This window comes from Psammomys obesus, unplaced genomic scaffold, assembly GCF_907164565.1.
Source record: "Psammomys obesus unplaced genomic scaffold, mPsaObe1.curated_primary_1811, whole genome shotgun sequence".
Classification (NCBI taxonomy): Eukaryota; Metazoa; Chordata; class Mammalia; order Rodentia; family Muridae; genus Psammomys; species Psammomys obesus.
The window spans coordinates 4,717,513-4,736,279 of NW_026590062.1; positions in this window are offsets into that span (position 1 = coordinate 4,717,513).

Here is an 18,767-nt window from a genome sequence, read left to right on the forward strand (position 1 = left end):
CCAGGCTGGCCTCGAACTCACAGAGGTCCTCCTGCCTCTGCCTCTGGAGTCAGAGGTATTCTTTAAGAGATACCATGAGCTTGATGGTGCTGCACAGCCCTGTGACCCTGGGTTCAAGGTCATTTTTGGCTATGTAAAGAGTTTGAAGCTGTCTTCAGTTACATGAGAGCCTGTGTCAAAAACAAAACAAAACAAAACAAAAAACCCAAACCCCAAAACCAACCAGCAGGCACACACCTGTAATCCCAGCACTTGGGGAAGAAGTGGCAGGGAGATGGACATGAGTTGGCGGCGAGCCTGGTCTACAGAGTGAGTCCGGGACAGCCAGGGCTACACAGAGAAACCCTGTCTTGAAAACAAACAAAAACAACCAACCAAGCAAAACCATAGAACTAGGCGGGCTGGTGAGATAGCTGAGTGCTTATCCACAACATGGCCACTCAACCCGGAACTGCTTCCAGTCCCAGGGGCTCTGTGCAGGTGGTGCGCGTACATACGTGCAGGCAAAACATTCATACACATAACATAAGCAAATCTAAAGAAATCCGCTAAATCTAAGCAAATCCATAAACAAGTCAAGCAGCAGCAAGAGAGAGAGGGGAGAGAGAGAGAATGAGCAACCATTTTACTGCCTCCCTGACTCACTGCTGGTCTCTGGATAAGAGGAGCCACATGTACTTCTGTTGGAACAAAGTGTCATTTCTCTTTACAGATTCCTCGGGTTGTCATTCAGGGACTCGCAGGGCCACTGTCACCCACTCTGTGTCGCACCCACATTGTCCTGAGTCATCTTCCCAGCTCCTCTGTCACCAATGTCTGTCTCTGCCTCCCCCAGTGACGTCTCCTTACCCCTTGATGACTCTCAGCCGGAGCCTCCCGAGCCCCTGCCAACATCTTTCTTGCACATTTCGTGGTTCTGTGTGAGACATATGGCCATATTCCACGCCGGGGCTCCTACTAGATTATTAATCTCAGGCGTCCCTTACCGTTGCTGCGATGCTTTTATAATGGTGCCAGAGTCATCCAGTCCTCATTCCAGCAGGGTGGGGCTCGGTCTTTTTCATCATTTCACTCAGCCGCATCTAACTAGTCATCTAGGCAGTGCGTGTCTCTCAGATCTCTCCAGCCCACCCGAGCTTAGTTGCAGCCTTTGTGCCCTCTGCCTGGACCACTGCTGTACTTTCCAGATTGTCTCCATCCTTAGAACCTCACTCCTTTGGTTCTGTTCTCCATACAGCAGCCACGGGCCCCCCTCTAAAGGGCAGACCCGACTGTGGTACCCGAATCCCTTGTTGAAACCCATTAGTGTTGCCCTTAACGATCAAGCCCAGACTCTGGCCTCCAAGTCCTGAAGTATACGGTGCCTCCAGTCCCCGCTGTCGCTGCTCAGGACACCTCGTTCACGCCATTCTCTCTGTCAGGAGTGACCTTACCTCCTTCTTGCCCCTCTTTCTTCCTCCCTGTCCTCCTCTTCCTCCTCCTCTTCCTCTAGGGTTCGCCAGGGGATCACACCTAGGGCCTAGTGCAAACTAGCAAGCACTCTACCACTGAGCTATCTCCCATCCACCACTGACTTATGAGAAGCCTAGAAGCTCCCTGAGAGGAGGGTCGCGATTTGCTTATTTCTGTTACCCCGAACCAAATGCAGCCTCTTACACAGACCAGCAGTGTTGAATGTTTTAATCGCATTTTGCCGTCTTTTCCTTCTCATCATAAAAGAAAATATGTCTGACCACTATGATAGCACCGCGCTCTCAGCACTCAGGACAAAGGTTTGAGATTTTTGTTTATTTTTGAAACAAGGTCTTACTATGAAGACTAGGCTGGCCTTGAACTCACATAGAGATTCACCTGCCTCTGCCTCCTGAGTCCCGGGACCAAAGATATATATCACCGCCACCCCCATTTTGATTGATTGATATTTTTGATTCCAGCCTGGGCTACATAACAAGACACTGTGTACAAAACAAACAAACAAACAGAAAATTACAAAATGGCTGTGTCGGGATTTGAATCCACGTTGTCTAGGGCCAAGGAGTCTTCATTGGTGACCCTAAGGGAAATTGCATGCGGGAAAGGAGCCTCCTCTATAAGAAGCAGGTTTCTTGGAATCCCATGACAGAGTGATTTTCCACCTGCTCTGACATCACCATTTTCTGCTGGGCACCACGAGCTCCAGATAGAAAGACCCAGTTCAAACAACGGCTTAGCCTTGAGACTGGAGATAACACCCAGACAAGAGGGTGACAGTCCTCAGACCTCCACAGACCAGCAGACAGACCCCTTGTCAGCTGACAAGAGATCTTTGACGTCCTGAAACAATGCCTCCCCGGCAGCCTGTACTGGACAGTTTTATGTCAACTTGTCCCAAGCTAGAGTCATGAGAGAGGAGGGAACCGCCACCATAAGAGCTGGCGGTAGGCTAGCCTGTAGGGCATTTTCTTAATTAGTGATTGATTCGGGAAGCGCCCCCCCCCCCATTGTGGGTGGTGCCATGCTTGGGCTGGTGGTCCTGGGCTCTATAAGAGAACAAGCTGAACAAACCATGGGAGTAAGCCAGTGAGCAGCACCCCTCCATGGCCTCTGCATCAGCTCCTGCCTCCAGGTTCCTGCCCTGCTTGAGTTCCTGCCCCAACTTCCTTCAATGATGGACTATGGTGTGGAAGTGTAAGCCAAATAAACCCTTTCCTCCCCAAGTTGCTTTGATCATGGTGCCTCAGCAACAGAAACCCCAACTAAGAGAGAAATTGGTGACAGACCTCAACATATGTTTTGGGAAGGATTGGGGAAGGCATTTTAAACCTTGAATTAGAAAAGGCATTGAGTGTTGAGAACTCAGTGAGCTGTTCTGTAGGAGCTTGGGAGATAAGAATATTGAGAGCAGTCAGCCAGTGGTGGCTCACGCCTTTACTCCCAACACTCAGGAGGCAGAGGCAGGCGGATCTCTGTGGGTTCGAGGCCAGCCTGCTCTACAGAGGGAGTTCCAGGACAGCCAGGCTACACAGAGAAACCCTGTCTTAGAAAAAAAAAATGTTGTGAGCAGTGCAGATGATGGAGGCCTGGCTTGTGAAGTTTTAGAGGGAAGTTTAAAGACTCTGTCGGGGCCAGTTGTTATTTTGAGTTGCAAGTCTGTGGTTCTGGTCAGCTGAGGCTGAAGAGTCAGCGGTGATTAACAAGAGACCAGTGTCACCGAGGTGAAGTCCTCTGGGAAGTGTCTCCTCAGGGTCGGCACCCAGAAGCTGCGCTCCAGAGGCGGCCAAGGTTGCACCTCACACCGGCAGCTGACCTTGGTAGTGTAACAGTCACTCAGGTGGTACTGGTTTTGAAGGCATGAAGGGATCATGGGAGCAGCTTAGGCTTAGCACTGTGAGGCAGGGCTGGAGTCCCTGAAGAGAGCCCAGGAGAGGCCATTGGTGAAAGTGCAGCCCAGTCGGAGCGGAGACCCCAGCATTTTGGGGATGCCAATAGCATGGGATGACCTCCAAGAGCAGCAGCAGCAGTAGGGTGGGGCCAGCCTGAGCCTAGAAGACAAGCTGTGTGTGCCGCAGAGGGCGGAGAAGTGACCCAGGCCCTTGGAGGAGCGCAGAAGATGTTGAGTAGATCCCAGATATTGGATACTGAGTTATTTACAGTTAGGGTTTGGTTTTGCTTTGCTTTGATTGTGATTGTGCCATGGTTCTTCTCTCTTGAAGCAAGAAACAATTGAGTATCATTTATTTTTTATTTTGCAGAAGCCCACAGTTGAGAGACTAAATTCTTAAAAAGATTTTAGGTCCTAAAAGAGGCTTTTTTTTTTTTTAATAATCTGAATTTTAAACTGTTTGAATTGGTAAAGACTGTGGGACTTTTAAGACTTGGAACATTTTAGATTATGATCATGTTACTGTGTCTTGGGGACAAACAGGAAAGGAAAGGCTGTGGCTTAACAGTGATGTGTTTGTGTGTCAGGTTGACTCAGGGTCAGCTGTCCTGGCTAGTCAACTTGACACAAGCTAGAGTCCAGAGGAGGGAACCTCAGTTGAGAAAATGCCTTCAAAAGATCAGGCTGTGGGCAAGCCTGTAGGGCATTTTCTTAATTGGCGATAGATGGTGGAGGACCCAGTCCATTGTGGGTGGAGCCACCCCTGTCTGGTGGTCCTGGGTTCTATAAGAAAGCAGGCTGAGCAAGCCACGAGGAGCAAGCCAGTAAGCAGCACCCCTCCATGGTCTCTGTGTCAGCTCCTGCCTCCAGGTTCCTGCCCTGCTTGAGTTCCTGTCCTGGCTTCCCTCAGTGATGAACAGTGATGTGGAAGTGTAATAAACCCTTTCCTCCCCCAAATCCTTTCCTCACTGTGTAGACCAGGTTGGCTTCAAGCTCACAGGACTCTGCCTCCCGAGTGTTAGGGTTACAGGCTTGTACTGCCCTGCAGGCCTATGCCAGTCTTCTCCACATGAGGTGCAATGGAATGGGACTGAAGTGAGGGTCTGGGATCAAGCGCTTTACTAACACACAAGGACTAGTCCCTGCTGCCTGGAGCTGTCCTGAGAATTAGATGAAATGACTGGAAGATGCTTTAGGATCGATGAACTGCTTTATAAACTGTGAGGTAATGAGCCGATACCTGATTATTTTGACTGGGAAGAGATGAATAAAAAAAAAAAACAAAAAACAAATAAATTCCATAATCCCCTTCTCCTTCATACTCACATATACAACACAGCCACTCACACTTTTTTTTAGATTTATTATTTATTACGTATACAATGTTGTGTCTGCACTTACACCTGCACATCAGAAGAGATCACCAGATCTCATGATAGATGGTTGTGAGCCACCATGTGGTTGCTGGGAATTGAACTCAGGACCTGTGGAAGAGCAGCCAGTGCTCGTAACCTCTGAGCCATCTTTCAAGGCCCCATTCACACTCTTACACACTAATGCCCAACAGACACTTCACACTCACAGACTTACACACTCACATACTCCCACACACTAACACACACAACTCACACTCACAACACAACACATACTCACACACACGGTCTTATTGGGCATAGTAGTGTACCCTGTAATCTCTGCGTTTCTGAGACTTTTAGCTCTCCTCCCCTCCCACTCCCCTCGCCCCTAGTGGCTGTGGAGAACCTTTTTATGCTCATGCTATGACCAGAAGGCCTCATCTAGGGCTTTGCTCCAACCTTTGTGTCTTTTCATTTTACTTTTTTATTTTATTTTATGTGTGTGAATGTAGTAGTCGGGGTTCTCTAGAGCAGTGGTTCTCAACCTGTGGGTCAAGACCCCTTGGGAGGGTGCATGACCCTTTCACAGGGGGCAAATATCAGATCAGATATTTATATGATGATTCATAACAGTAGCAAAATTACATTGTGAAGTAGCAAGAATAATTTCATGGTTGGGGTCGCCACAGCATGAGGAGCTGTATTAAAGCAGCGATGGGGAGGTTGAGAGCCGCTGCCCTTGCGGAGCAGAACTGATAGAATGGATCTGTATTGAAAGGGGATGTATCGGGGTGGATTGCCAGAGACTGTGATCCAGTAGTCCTACAATGGTAGTCCTCCAACAGAAGTTAAAACGATCTGGTAGCTGTTCAGTCCAGGAGACTGGACGTCTCAGCACTCCAGATCCAGTGCTGGAGGCCCAGAGAAATCCAGAGAGCTGCTGATGTTCAGTTTACATTGGGATCCTGAAGAAGGAGGTTCTAATACCAGCAAAGGAATGTCTCTGCAATGGGATAGATGGGGTTGCCAGCAAGAGTGAAAGCAAGCAGGCAAAGAGCAAAAGCTTCCTTCTTCCATGCTTTGTTTTGCGGCATTTTTGTGTGTAGCCCTGGCTGCCCTGGAACTAGCTCTGTAGACCGGGCTGGACTCAACCTCAGAGAGATCTACCTCCCTCTGCTTCCTGAGTGCTGAGATCAAAGGTGTGCGTCCTCCCCCATCCCGCTCCTCCACATTCATTTACTTGGGCTGCCACCATACGATTTGGCCCAGATTTAGGGTGAGTCTTCTCACCTCAAATGATCCAGTCAAGAAAGGCCCTCACAGAGGTGCCCAGCTGCTTGGGTTTTAGTTGTCTCCAGAGAATAGTCAAGGTGATTGCCAAGAGCAGCCCGAACCTGGTTTGTATGTACTACATGAGGCCGGAGCACGTCAGATCTTCTGGAACTGGAGTTACAGACAGTTGTGAGCTGTTGTGTGGGTGCTTGGAATTGAACACTTGTCCTTTGGAAGAACAACCAGTGCTCTGAGTACACTGAGTCATCTCTCCAACCCCCAAGTTTTTCCTTCTTAGGGGTATGTGTGTGCGTGTATACATGCAGAGCTCAGTGTTCAGTGTCCTTCCTCAGTAGCTATCAACCTTGGAGTTTATTTTGATTCTTTTATTTTTGAGACAGGGTCTCAGTGTAGCCCAGGTGTGCTTTAAGTTTGCTATGCAGCCATAGACAGCCTGGAGCTTCTGATTATTCTGCCTTCCCCTCTATCACTCTGTGGTTACAGAAATGTGTCACACACAGGGTTTGTGTGGTGCTGGGGATTGAACCTGGGGCTTTGTGCATGCTGGGTGAATACTCTACCCACTGAGCTACATGCCCAACCCAATCCTGTTTTTTGAGGCAAGATCTCCTGCTGGGACTTGAGCTTGAAGATTAAGCTACATTGGCTAAGTGAGCCCGAGGTAGGGCCTTGCCTGTTAATCCCTGCTCAGCATTGTCACTACAGAGATTGTGTCCAGGATTCCTCCAGTGCCCAAGGCAGGATTTCTCTCTGTACCTCTGGATGCTGTGGAGCTAGCCAGGCCAGGCTGGCTTCAAACACAGAGATCCACCTGCCTCTGCCTCCCAAGTGCTGGGATTAAAGGCGTGTGCCACCACAGCCCAATGGTGTTGTATATCCTTCGAGGCTGGACAACCGTGGCCTGAGTGTGAGTGAGTGAGTGAGTGAGTGAGTGTGTGTGTGTGCGTGCGTGCGTGCGCGCACTCCTGGGCACAGAAACCAGAGGAGGATGTCAGGTTTCTTGCTGTTTCCTTCAGGGGCCTCAGGCAGATTGGGTGGCCAGCAGGCCCAAATGATCCTCCTATCTCAGTTCCTCCAGCCTTGGGGTTACAGGCAGTTGTGGCCACTCCCAGGATGCTGAGCTCTTTTTGTTTGTTTGTTTGTTTGTTTTGTTTTGTTTTTCAACACAGGGTTTCTCTGTGTAGCCTTGGCTGTCCTGGACTCACTTTGTAAACCAGGATAGCCTTGAACTCACAGAGACCCACCTGCCTCTGCCTCCCCGAGTGCTGGGATCACAGGCGTGTGACACCACCGTCTGGGGATGCTGAGGATCTTGATTCAGTCTCTCCTACTTGCTCGGCGAGCCCTCTTACCTGGGGAGGCCATTTCCTATTCCTGATCGTATCTCATCAATCTGTCATATACAATTACATGATTTCATAACAACAGGGGGGTTGGAGAAATGGCTCGGTGGTTAAGAGCATGGTCTGCTCTTCCAAAGGATCCAGGTTTGACTCCCAACACCCACATGGCAGCTCACAACTGTCTATAACTCCACACCAGTGCAAATAAAGTTAAATGAATTATTAAAATAAAATAGCGATGGTGACTGATAAACAGTGCCAGTTCCGCTGATGACTGCAGGCACAAAGCCACATCTGGAGCCAGCTGCTGGTAACGCTGAAGAGAAGCCCATTCCATCATGTCACCTTGAAATTTACAGTAGACAAGAGCCAGAGTCTAGTCTAGCGAGCCAGTGAGCTCTTTTTTTTAATATTTTATTTATTATATATACAATGTTCTGTCTGCATGTACATCTGCAGGGTAGAAGAGGGCACCAGATCTTATAATAGATGGTTGTGAGACACCGTGTGGTTGCTGGGAACTGAACTCAGGACCTCTGGAAGAACAGATAGTGCTCTCAACCTTTGGGCCATCTCTCCAGCCCTGGTGAGCTCGTTTTATGGTTTACTCCTTCACATGGATTTATTTGTGTATGTGTTCATGTGTGTAGGCAGACATGCCACGGTGTGTACTCGGATGTTAGTTCTCTTCTTCCACTGTGTGGGTCCCAGAGTCTAACCGAGGCCATCAGGCTTTGTGGCCACTGTCTTCTGTACAGAGCCATCTCAACAGCCCTTGTGTTGTTTTGTTTTGGAGACAGGGTCTCCAGCAGCCTGAAGTAGCCGCAAACTCTCTTAAGTAGTCGAGGTTCACCTTGAACTACCTCCCAGGCACTAGTGTCACACCCCCCATCATGCCCTGCTCCTGAGGTGATTTCTTATTCAAATTAGCAACCTTCTACTACATAAGCACAAATAAAGCCTTTGTCATGGATGGTTGGGGCGGCCGGAGCTGGCTGATGATCCACTCTGCTACCTGAGCTCAGCCTCTAGAGCGGTGGTTCTCAATCTGTGGGTCCTAACCCCTTTGGAGATCAAGCGCCCCTTTCACCGGGGTTACCTAACAACATCAGAAAACACAGGTATTTACCGTTCATAACCTTAGCACAATTACAGTTGTAAAGTAGCAACAAAAATACTTTTATTGTTGGGGGGGTCACCACAACATGAGGAGCTGAACTAACGGGTCATAGGAAGATTGAGAACCACGGTCCTAGGATGTCTTCTTGGTTTTCTTCCTGCTGGTTTTCTCTGTCTTTCCTTTCTTTCTTTCTTTCTTTTTCTTTCTGACTTTAAGACTACAGGATCATATAAGCTGAGTGCTAAAAGAATCGTAACTACCTTCCAATTCCAGGAATCCGGCCTTTTGTAACGGGCTGGACATGACCCGGCGTGCCTAATTGGGATAATGACAGTGGGGAAAATCTTGACGTCAGGCAGTTGTAGTATACCTTGGACCAGCAGCCTGATCTGGGAATAGGTGGGAAATGTAAATTTTCCGACTCCACCCTAGGCATGCTTCCTCAGACACTTTGGAGGGGCGTGGAGCCCAGTGGTGTGTGTTCCAACAAGCCCTCTGAGTATTCCGGGGTGCCCTCCGGTTAGATGTCAGATGTTCACATCACAAGCTTACGTACCACTCAGAGGTTGTGTGATCTCAGACAAGTCGTTGCATCTCTCTAAACTCGTTTCTTCTCTAGAAAATAAGAATGACAACAAGCCGGACAGCGGTGGCGCATGCCTTTAAATCCCAGCCCTTGGGAGGCAGAGGCAGCGGGATCTCTGTGAATTCAAGGCCAGCCTGGTCTACAGAGTCTGGGCCAGCCAAGGCTACACAGAGAAACCCTGTCTCAAAAAATGAGGAAAAAAAAAAAAGACGACAACAAACCCACATGATAAAGCAATTGTGAAGATTGAAAATGATGGTCCTTGTAGAGAGTGTATGTGCCAGCAGGTACCCAAGGTACCCACGGTATGCTAGGGATGTGCGCCCTTATCAGGAGTGCTGTACTGGCAGCAGAATTTGGGCAGTAGACATTTGGGAGAAAAGTAGAAAGGCATTAGAGGTTTAGCATGTTCCTGAGCAGGCATGTTGACCTCATTCTGTCTTCTAATGTGCCAAGGCAGAAAGCCCTGGGATACAGTCCCCAGTCCCATTACAAACGGGGAAACTGAGGCTAAGAGACAGCTGTGAAGCAGCATGGCTGGACCCAGCCTGGCCTCAAGCTGACGCAGGCCAACTGTCCTTTCCCAGGCCTCCCTTCCAACCTTCTGCCCTTCAGAATCGGCCTGTTTCTGCTCCTGGCCTGGACTGTTCCATAAGCAAAGGCAGCAGGGTATGTTCGGGGCTCTGGAAGTCATAGGTCAAAGGTGTCAGGCCTTCCAGGGGAGAGTGCTTGACCAGCACACACACAAGGCCCTGGGTTTGATCCCCAGCATTCTATGAAGCAGGTGTGTTGACGCGCACCTGTAAATCCAGCATGGGGGAGACCGAAACAAGAGAATGAGGAATTCAAGATCAGCCTGGGCTACATACTAAGTTCAAAGTCAGCCTGAGCCTCACTGACTCTCTTCACTCTAGCCAGGCTGTTCTGTTATTGGCGCCTGTATGTTTTAGAAAATGAGATTCCAGGGAAATGTTTGTTTTGTTCACATGGGTTAAAGAATTACGCAGGAGAGTCAAGAATTCCACACCGCTCGGGAGACAGAGGCAGGCACGTCTCTGGGGCTTTGAGGCTAGCCTTGAGGTGGTCTACATAGTGAGTTTCAGGCCCGCCAGAGCTACATAGTGAGACCCTGAATAAGAAAAAAAAAAAAAGTTTTATGTGTAACTTTGTGTGTGACAGGTTTGGGCCAGCAAGCTGGCTTAGCTGGTGAAGGCACTTGCCGCCAAGGCTGATGACCTGAGTTTGGTCCTTGAGACCCTCATGGGGTGAAGGAGAGAACTGATCCCTGCAGGTTGTCTCTGGCCTCCATGCTCACACCATGCATGCCTGTGTGCACACACACAACAAGCAAAGAATAATGTAAGAGGTTCAGGTCCTCAGGTTGGGGAGTGTGGCTCAGCTGGTTGGGCTACTGAGTCTCCATCCCTTGGAGGCAGAGGCAGAGATGGCTCAGAACCATCAGGGTTACTTGGGGAATTTGAGGCCAGCCTGGGCTATGTGAGCTGGGCATAGCAGTACACACATACATACACAACCTCTCCCGCTCCCCCGTTTCCTTCCCTCCCTCCCTGCACTTGGAAGGTGGGTGCAGAAAGATCAGGAATTCAAAGCCAGCCTGGTTACTGACGACTCCATCTCAAAAAGGCTACGGAAAACACATCAGACGATATTCTCAAAGAACAATCCAGGTGTCGGGGTGCACACCTTTGATGCCAGCACTCAGGAAGCAGAGGCAGGCAGATTTCTGTGGGTTCAAGGCTAGCCTGGTCTATTCCAGGAAAGAGAGAGCTGCAGAGAAACCCAGTCTCGGAAAAACAAAAGCAAGTAAATTCTCAAAGAACAAATTAAAAAAAAAAAAAAAAACATAAATAACCATGAGGTAAAAAATCAAATAAATAAATGAAGCCAGAGTTCTTGCAGCAGTAAACTTAGAGTGACATTCTTCCAACCTGATCAACAGTCCTGTGAATCATGTGTGTGAGGTCCTCTGACCACCACCACAAACAATGAGGCAGAATATATTCGCCTCCAACACCCCTTCCACTTCTGAGCCCTTAATCCCGTGGGTTGTCTTGGAGAGTTGCTGCATCCTTAAAATGTGACCATAATGTCCCCATTAAAGCACACACACACAGACACGGGCGCATGGGCGCATCACATTTTGTTTATGAGTTTGTGTGTGCCCCAAACAACCACTACTTTTGGGGGTAGGTTCTGGTCTCTGCTTCTAACTTGTGGATTCTGGGAGTCAAACTCCAGTTGACACAGGCTTGCCAGCCGGCACCTCTTCCCATGAGCCATCTCACACACCTGGATGTTTCTCTCACATGCTTTCTCTGATCTATCTAGTTTGTTGAAACTCTTCTTAGTCTCTGTCTTCATCTTTGTCTGTCTCTCTGTCTCCGTCTTTCTTTCTCCCTCTCTCTCTCTCTCTCTCTCTCTCTCTCTCTCTCTCACACACACACACACACACACACACACACACACACACACACAAAGGCATTTTTGAAGCTTCTTATTTCTCAGACGTTTTATTTATAGGCTGCCCCTCATTGTCAACGCCAAAAGGAGAAAGCAGCCCTGGGTTAGACCTTTCATGTGTAAATCAGGCCGGCCTGGAGCTCGGGGTCACCGGGAGCGGGATTTCACTCTTAATTACTCCTAGAGAAAGCGACGGGGCGGGCGGGAGCCCCTGCTCCGCTCCCCTGGGCAGGGAGGCCGCCCCCACTCCTGGGCCTTGCTGTCTGTGAAGCTGGCCGCAAGGCGCAGCTGTCCAGGAGCGAGCTCCCAAGTGGCTTTCTTTGGTGGCATGAAGTTTGGAAGAGTGGGGCATATTCAGGGATGCTGCCGATGGGCCAGGGAAAGGGAAGGAGGGGTGTGTGTTTGTGTGTGTTAGTTACTGTTTTTAAGTCTCATTGTTTCTTTTCCAAAGTACAAATAACATGTTCTAGAAAAAAAAAAAAATATGGGAAGATTCCGGTTGCACAGTTAGCATCCCTGACCCAGGCTGAGTCTGTTAGAAACAGCATTTGAATTTTTTTTTAATCCCTTTATCTCTTTCTCTCTATCTCTCTTTTTAATTTTAATTTTTTTTTTTTTTTTTTTTTTAGTGCCAGGGACGGAACGCAGGGCCTCAGCGCTCTGCCTCTGAGCCACACTGCTAGCCCTACCGTTCCTTTTTATTTTTCTTTCATTTCTTTTTATTTCTTTTTTTAAGTTCTGTATATATGTGTGTAGGGGGTGCACACGTGAGGACAGTGCCCACAGAGGCCGGAACGGGGTGACGGATGCCCTGGAGCGGGAGTTGCAGGCGGTTTTGAGCTGCCCGACGTGGGTGCTGACAATCTAGTCCAGCCCCCTGCAAAAGGGGTCCGGGCTGTTGTCAGGCAGCCACATTCCAGCCCCTCATCCAGTTTTCGAAATGTTTGGAGGTATCACCGGCCATCGCACAGTCCCCTCTCTCTTCTCTTCTTTAGTTCTTTTCCGTTTGTCGCAGGTCTGCCGCAGGGACCGCCAAACGGCCGGCGCATGCTCTGTAGCAGCTCCATCCCCGGCAAGCATCCTGTCCTGAGACTACTGCAGACCCCTTTGCTAGGCGACTGTGTAGGAAGGCCTGTTTGTGTTTTGTTTTGTTTGTTTGAGACAGGGTTGAAACTTGCTTTGTAGGGCAGGCTGGCTGGCCTTGAACGCGCAGAGATCCTGACACCCCCTTCTGCTTCCAGAGTGCTGGGATGACACCCGTGGACCTTCATACCCAGCTGCTCGCTTTTTCATTTGGCAACATCATTAAAGGCGGAGTCTGTAATGACATTACCGTATGAAATAAGTAGCTGGCCTCAGCGGGGAGGTGGTAGCCTTGGTGGTGGTTTTGTTCCTTGACTTGCTGTTGAGATAGGCTGTATCAGCTCAGGCTGGCCCCAACTCAGTAGTAACCGAAACTGAACAGGTAGCCTCTTTTTCTTCCCATCTCCACTTCCGAGACGCTAGGATCCCAAGCACGCATATCTACGCGCAGCTTGTCAGAGGGCTAACGTTCGAGTCCTGTGTCATTCTCCCACAGGCCAATCGTGACTTCACCAAGTGGATGAAATCTCCTTGGAGCGAAAAGGGCACCGGTGGGTGCGTGGGGCAGGGAAGGTGCTATGCAAGGAGTGACCGAGAACTCATGATGATCCAGATGATCAGCACAGGGCTGACCTCACTGAAATGTCTCCAGCATTTCCTGATAGGCCCTGCCTTTATGTTGTAATTGATAGAAATCTGTAAGTTGATAGCCTTTTTGAGACAGGGTCTCACCATGTAGAACTGGTTGGCCAAGAATTCATTCTGTGGACCAGGCTGTCCTGGAACTCAGAGGTCCACCTGGTTCTGTTCCCTGACCTACCTACCAGAGTGCTGGATTAAAAGCCACACCCCACCATGCCTGGCTTGCTCGCCATTTTTCCTATATCAAGGTACTTATTAAATTTTTTTCAATGTTGGGTATTGTTGTAAATAAAAAAATGAGTGTTGGAATATATAATGTTTATTATTAACCCTAAGATTATTGCAGTGGTATTATTTAACTCGCTATCACAAATAATGAGACATAGACACCTGTTAGATTTTATAATTGCCTATTTATTTTGGGCTAGGCAGATATTTCCCCTACAGTGGCTCAGTATCCTCACCATCCATCTCCCAGCCCCCATCCAGTGCATCCACCTTAATCCTCCTCATCTGGTCTACCTTCTATCCATAATCCCATGATACTTGCTTGTATCCCTCATTTGGGCCTTTCCATGCCATTATTGGAGTCCTTCCTTCAGTCCCTCGTGGTTCCTTCTCTACACTAACCCACTGTGGTGTCCTTCCTCCTCTCTTCTCCTCTGTCTGTCTGTCTGTCTCTCTTGAACCCAAAAGCCCAGGAACCTTAGCCACACCTACCCCATTCTGCCTCGCCCAGGTATAGGCTGTTTAATCAACCAGTCAGGTATGTCTTAGGTATGTTTACATCGCAAGGATAGTTGTAACCAGATCTTGAGGGCCAGTAACAGGAATCAAACCAACCTCCAACAGTTGGGGATGAAATCCATAGTCTTAACTTAGACTAGGCCAGGGCTCCACTGGGAAACTGTATCTACAGCCCAAGGTTGCCTTTTTAAAAGTCGAATGGGTCAGGTGGGCGGAGGTGCCTCATACCTTTAACCCCAGCACTCAGAGGCAGAGGCAGGTGGATCTCTGTGAATTAGAGGCCAGCCTGCTCTACCGAGTGAGTTCCAGAACAGCCAAGGCTGTTACACAGAGAAACCTTGCCTTGAACAAAACAAAACAAAAAGCTAAAAAATTGAATAGATCCATTTGCATGGGTCTCTTTCTAGATTCTTCTGTTAATGTATCTCTTGCCTCTGGGTGGTGGTGCACACCTTTAATCTCAGCACATGGAAGGTGAAGGTAGGCAGAGCTCTATGAGTTCAAGGCCAGCCTGGTCTACATAACAAGTTCCAGGCCAGCCAGGGCAATACAGTGAGACCCTACTTAATAAAATCCAACAATAAAATAAAGATATCTTTGTATTCTCATTAATAGCAAGTTTTCTTTGCTAAGGGTTTTTTATTTTTCATTTAAAAAAATTATCATTTTTATGTTTTTGTGTGTTTTGCTTGTATGTGTGTACACCATGTGCCTGTAGTGCTTGTGGAGGCCAGCAGAGGGTGTCAGATCACCTGGAATTGGAGTTGCAGGTGGTTGTGGGTGGCTTTGTGGTTGCTGCTGGAATTGAATCCAGGTCCTCTACAAGAGCAGCCATTGCTCTGAAGCACTGAGCCTTTTCTACACCCTACAGTTTTATTATAGAGAAGTGTCGTGAACTCGTAGTCATTTCAGTAGCCATTTCACCAAAGACTTCAGGTAATGCCTGATGGTGCTTCCTGGAGAGAGAGAAAAAAAAAATCTCCCCTGATTGAAAACACCACATTAGAGGTTTTTAAATATTAATCATAGTTATTTTAAGTTCCTAGCTGGAGAGTTATGAACCTGTATTGTTCTCCAGCCTTAGAATGACTCTACCTTTCATAAGCTTGTAGTTTGTTGTTTGATTTTTTTTTTTTTTCAAGACAGGGTTTTTCTGTGTAGCCTTGGCTGTCCTGGACTCACTTTGTAGACCACACTGGCTTCAAACTCACAGCGATCCCCTTGCCTCTGCCTCCCAAGTGCTGAGATTAAAGGCATGCGTCACTGGGCCTGGCTAATTTGTTGTTCAGAACAGCTGCTCACCGAAAGGTGTCCACCGTTCTCACGGGTTAAAGCAGCTCCTGATGCCCAAACTGTTTGGGCAGAGACCGTTTTGGGCTAACACTTGCTTTCCTTCTGGAACTCTGAAACTGTGGTCTGCACCAGGTGAGGCTTCCTGTGTGACCAGGCTCCAATATCACGTGTCTCAGCGACGTCACGTCACAGCCATTGCTGGGAGAGTTGCTGTCCCATGTGACTTCACTGGGAAAAGGCTTTGGAGTGGATGTGCATGGGGCTGTAATGTAATCCAGGTAGGGATTTAAAAATTAAATGAGACAGAGAGTCTAGATTTTAAAAGTAGGTCTATCGGGTGTGGTGGTGCAAATCTGGGGGGGCAGAGGCAGGAGCATTTCTGTGAGTTTGAGGTCAGCCTGGTCTATAATAGTGAGCTCCAAGACAGCCAAGACTACACAGAGAAACCCTGTCTCAAAAAGGAAAAAAAAAATCCATTTCACAATAAAAATTTGAGAAAAACTTTTTAATGATCAGAATGAGTCAGAATATATTTGGAAAAAAATTAGTCCTGCCAGAAAACTTAAAGATAAGTGTAAATGATGTCACACAGAAAGAAGATGGATGGTATTTGCTCTAACAGAAAGAACAGCATAGTTGGTGCTTAGGGAACAATAGTACAGTTAAGCATGAGCATGAATGTCCTGGCAGTTGGAGGATGGGATAAAGGTTTCTGTTTGACAAGAGCTGTGTACTAAACTTGGATTCAAGGAGGAATCATGGGTTTCTAGATGGGGCACTGGGCTTGGGCTGGGCACCTCAGGTGGGTCACCTTCATCCTTCATCCTTCAGGAAGGTGCTGGTGTGACGAGGTGGTCATTCAGCCAGGCCAAGGCTGCAGCAGACAGTGAGCTCTGCTGGCCTGCTGTTGCCTTAGCTGCCCTTTCCACCACCCCACAGGTTGGGGCTTGGCATCCAGAGCTCTGCCATCTGTTTATGCTCTCCTTGACATGATGGCTATATAGTGCCTTCTTTAACTTAAAATGAGGTCATTTTTAAAAATAATACCCATGCTGTTGTTTTCCAAAACAAAAGAAATTGAGAGCTGATGAGATGGCTCAACAGATAAAGATACTTGCCACAAGACCCGTGACCTGAGATCAATTCCAGGAACTCATTCAATTCCCGAATGGTAGGAGAGAGCCAGTCAGCTCCCGAAGGTTGTCTCCAGACCTCCCAATAGCCATGGCATGCTTGTGGCCACACACGTGGCACAACAAACCAGCCAACCAACCAGCCAATACCAAAAACAGAAGACTGTTGTGAACCTGCGAGCGCCAGAAGTTCGTGTCTCCAATTCATCCGTACAGCTGCGAAAAGGCCAACAGTCACAGCAGATGGGGTCACTGCTCTGAACATCCTGGTGCCTATAGCAGCAGCAGCGCTGCAAAGAGCCACTAGCGAGGATAACTAAACAAAGGACTGCCTAGCCTGGGCTCGCAGCTCCTAGTTATCGTAAGCCCAGGGTAAGGCCGAACACCCGTAACCCCAATACTCAGAACACCGAGATCGTAGGGTCTCTAGTTTGAGGCGTGACTAGGCTGCCTAGGGAGACCTTGCCTTTCAAAAACAGGAAAAAGGGGAGTCTGTTAAAAGGCTGGGAGCCTGGGGGGGGCAAGGTGTCTCAAACAATGAAGAGCACTTGCTGCTCTTCCAGAGGACACGAATTCAATTCCCAGCACCCATATCTGGCAGCCCTCAGCTGCTTGTCACTCTAGCTCCAGGGAATCCAACACCTTCCGACCTCTGAGGGTACCCATATGGGCCACACACACATACAGACACACATGTACGAATAAAAGCCTTTAAAGAAAAAGGTTTGGGGAGGGTCTTGTTCAGTGGCGGAGCACATACCCAGTGTGGATAACTTGACTTTACTCCCTAGCCCCCCCAAACGTATGTCATAGATAGATTAGCCCTGTCCCCAAATCATAGTCATAGATAGATGGAAGGAGATTCAGAAATCTATAATATTATTAAATAACAAATAATACGCCAAAATAAGCGATTTTACATTCTTTACTTAAAGGCATTTTTTTTAAAGCCAAGCAGTGGATCTCTGAGTTCAAGGCCAGCCTAGTCTACAGAGCAAATTCCAAGACAGCCAGGACTATATAGTAGAGAAACCTTGAGTCAAAAAGCAAAAAAAAAATTTAAGAAAACAAAAATATTTTTATTATATTTATTTATGTATGTGTGTCTATGTACGGGTCAGAGGACAGCCCATGGGAACTGGCCCTCCACCCCTACCACGCTGGTTTCAGGGATTGAACCCAGGTCATCAGGCTTAGCAGCTGGTGTCTTTACCCACGGAGCCATCTCCCCAGCAACTCTCAGCCATAGTCTGATAGTCCGTTTTTTTTTTTTTTTAAATACTTGCTTGTACAGGACCAGGGTTCATTTCCCAGGACACACATGCTGGCCTATAACCATCTGTATCTCCAGTTCGAGGGGATATGGTGCCTTCTTTTGACCTTGGGACACCAGGCACACGTGTGGTACACAAACATATGTGGATGCAAAGCGCTTACACACATACAAATCAACAAGCCTTTACCTATATGTATGGCATGTATATATACAAATATATATACAAATACATGGTGTGGCCCAGCAGTTAAGAGCACTTACTGCTGTTACAGAGGACCTGGGTTTCATGCCCAGCACCACTTGTGGCTCACAGCCACCTATAGCTCTTCTGGCCTCCAAGGGCAACTGCATGAAGAGACATGAGGGTGCTGGGCTTGAAGAAGAACTCACAGACACATACATCGAAATAAACAGGGAAATGGCATACCGTTGAGGTGTGCATAAGGCTTTTGTTCTTTAAAAGAATGTGTGTTTTAATATGTACAACTATTTTAGTTGTGTGTGTGTGTCTGTGCACCATGTATGTCCGGTGCTTGCGGCAGCCAGAAGAGGGCGTCTGGTTCCCTGGAACCAGAGTTTGCGTGCTGCCATGTGGGTACTGAGGATCCGAACTAGGCCCTGGGAAATAGCAAGTGCTCCTAGCTGCTGAGCCACCTCTCCAGACTTGAGATGTGCGCAGGTCTTTATATCCGTTAGTGGAAGTGTGGTGTTCATTAAGTTAATCAATTAAAGGAAAAAAATTTTCCCTTCTGCCGTCAAGGACAACCACTGTTAGTTTTCAGTTTATCCCCTCCTAATCTTATATTGAAAATGGAACCCAGGGCCTGTCTCTATCACTGAGCCCCAGCCCCACATCCAGCCCCCACCTCTAGACATGTGTACGTGTATGTATGTGTGTATACGTAAATATTTAAATTTTTATTTATTTATTTTCTGTGTGGGGGTATATTGTCTGTAGACACGTTTATGCCTGATGCCCACCAAAGCCAGAACTGGAGTTAGAGACTCCAGTTGTGAGCCACCGTGTGGGTGCTGGAGCCCAGGCCCTTTGCAA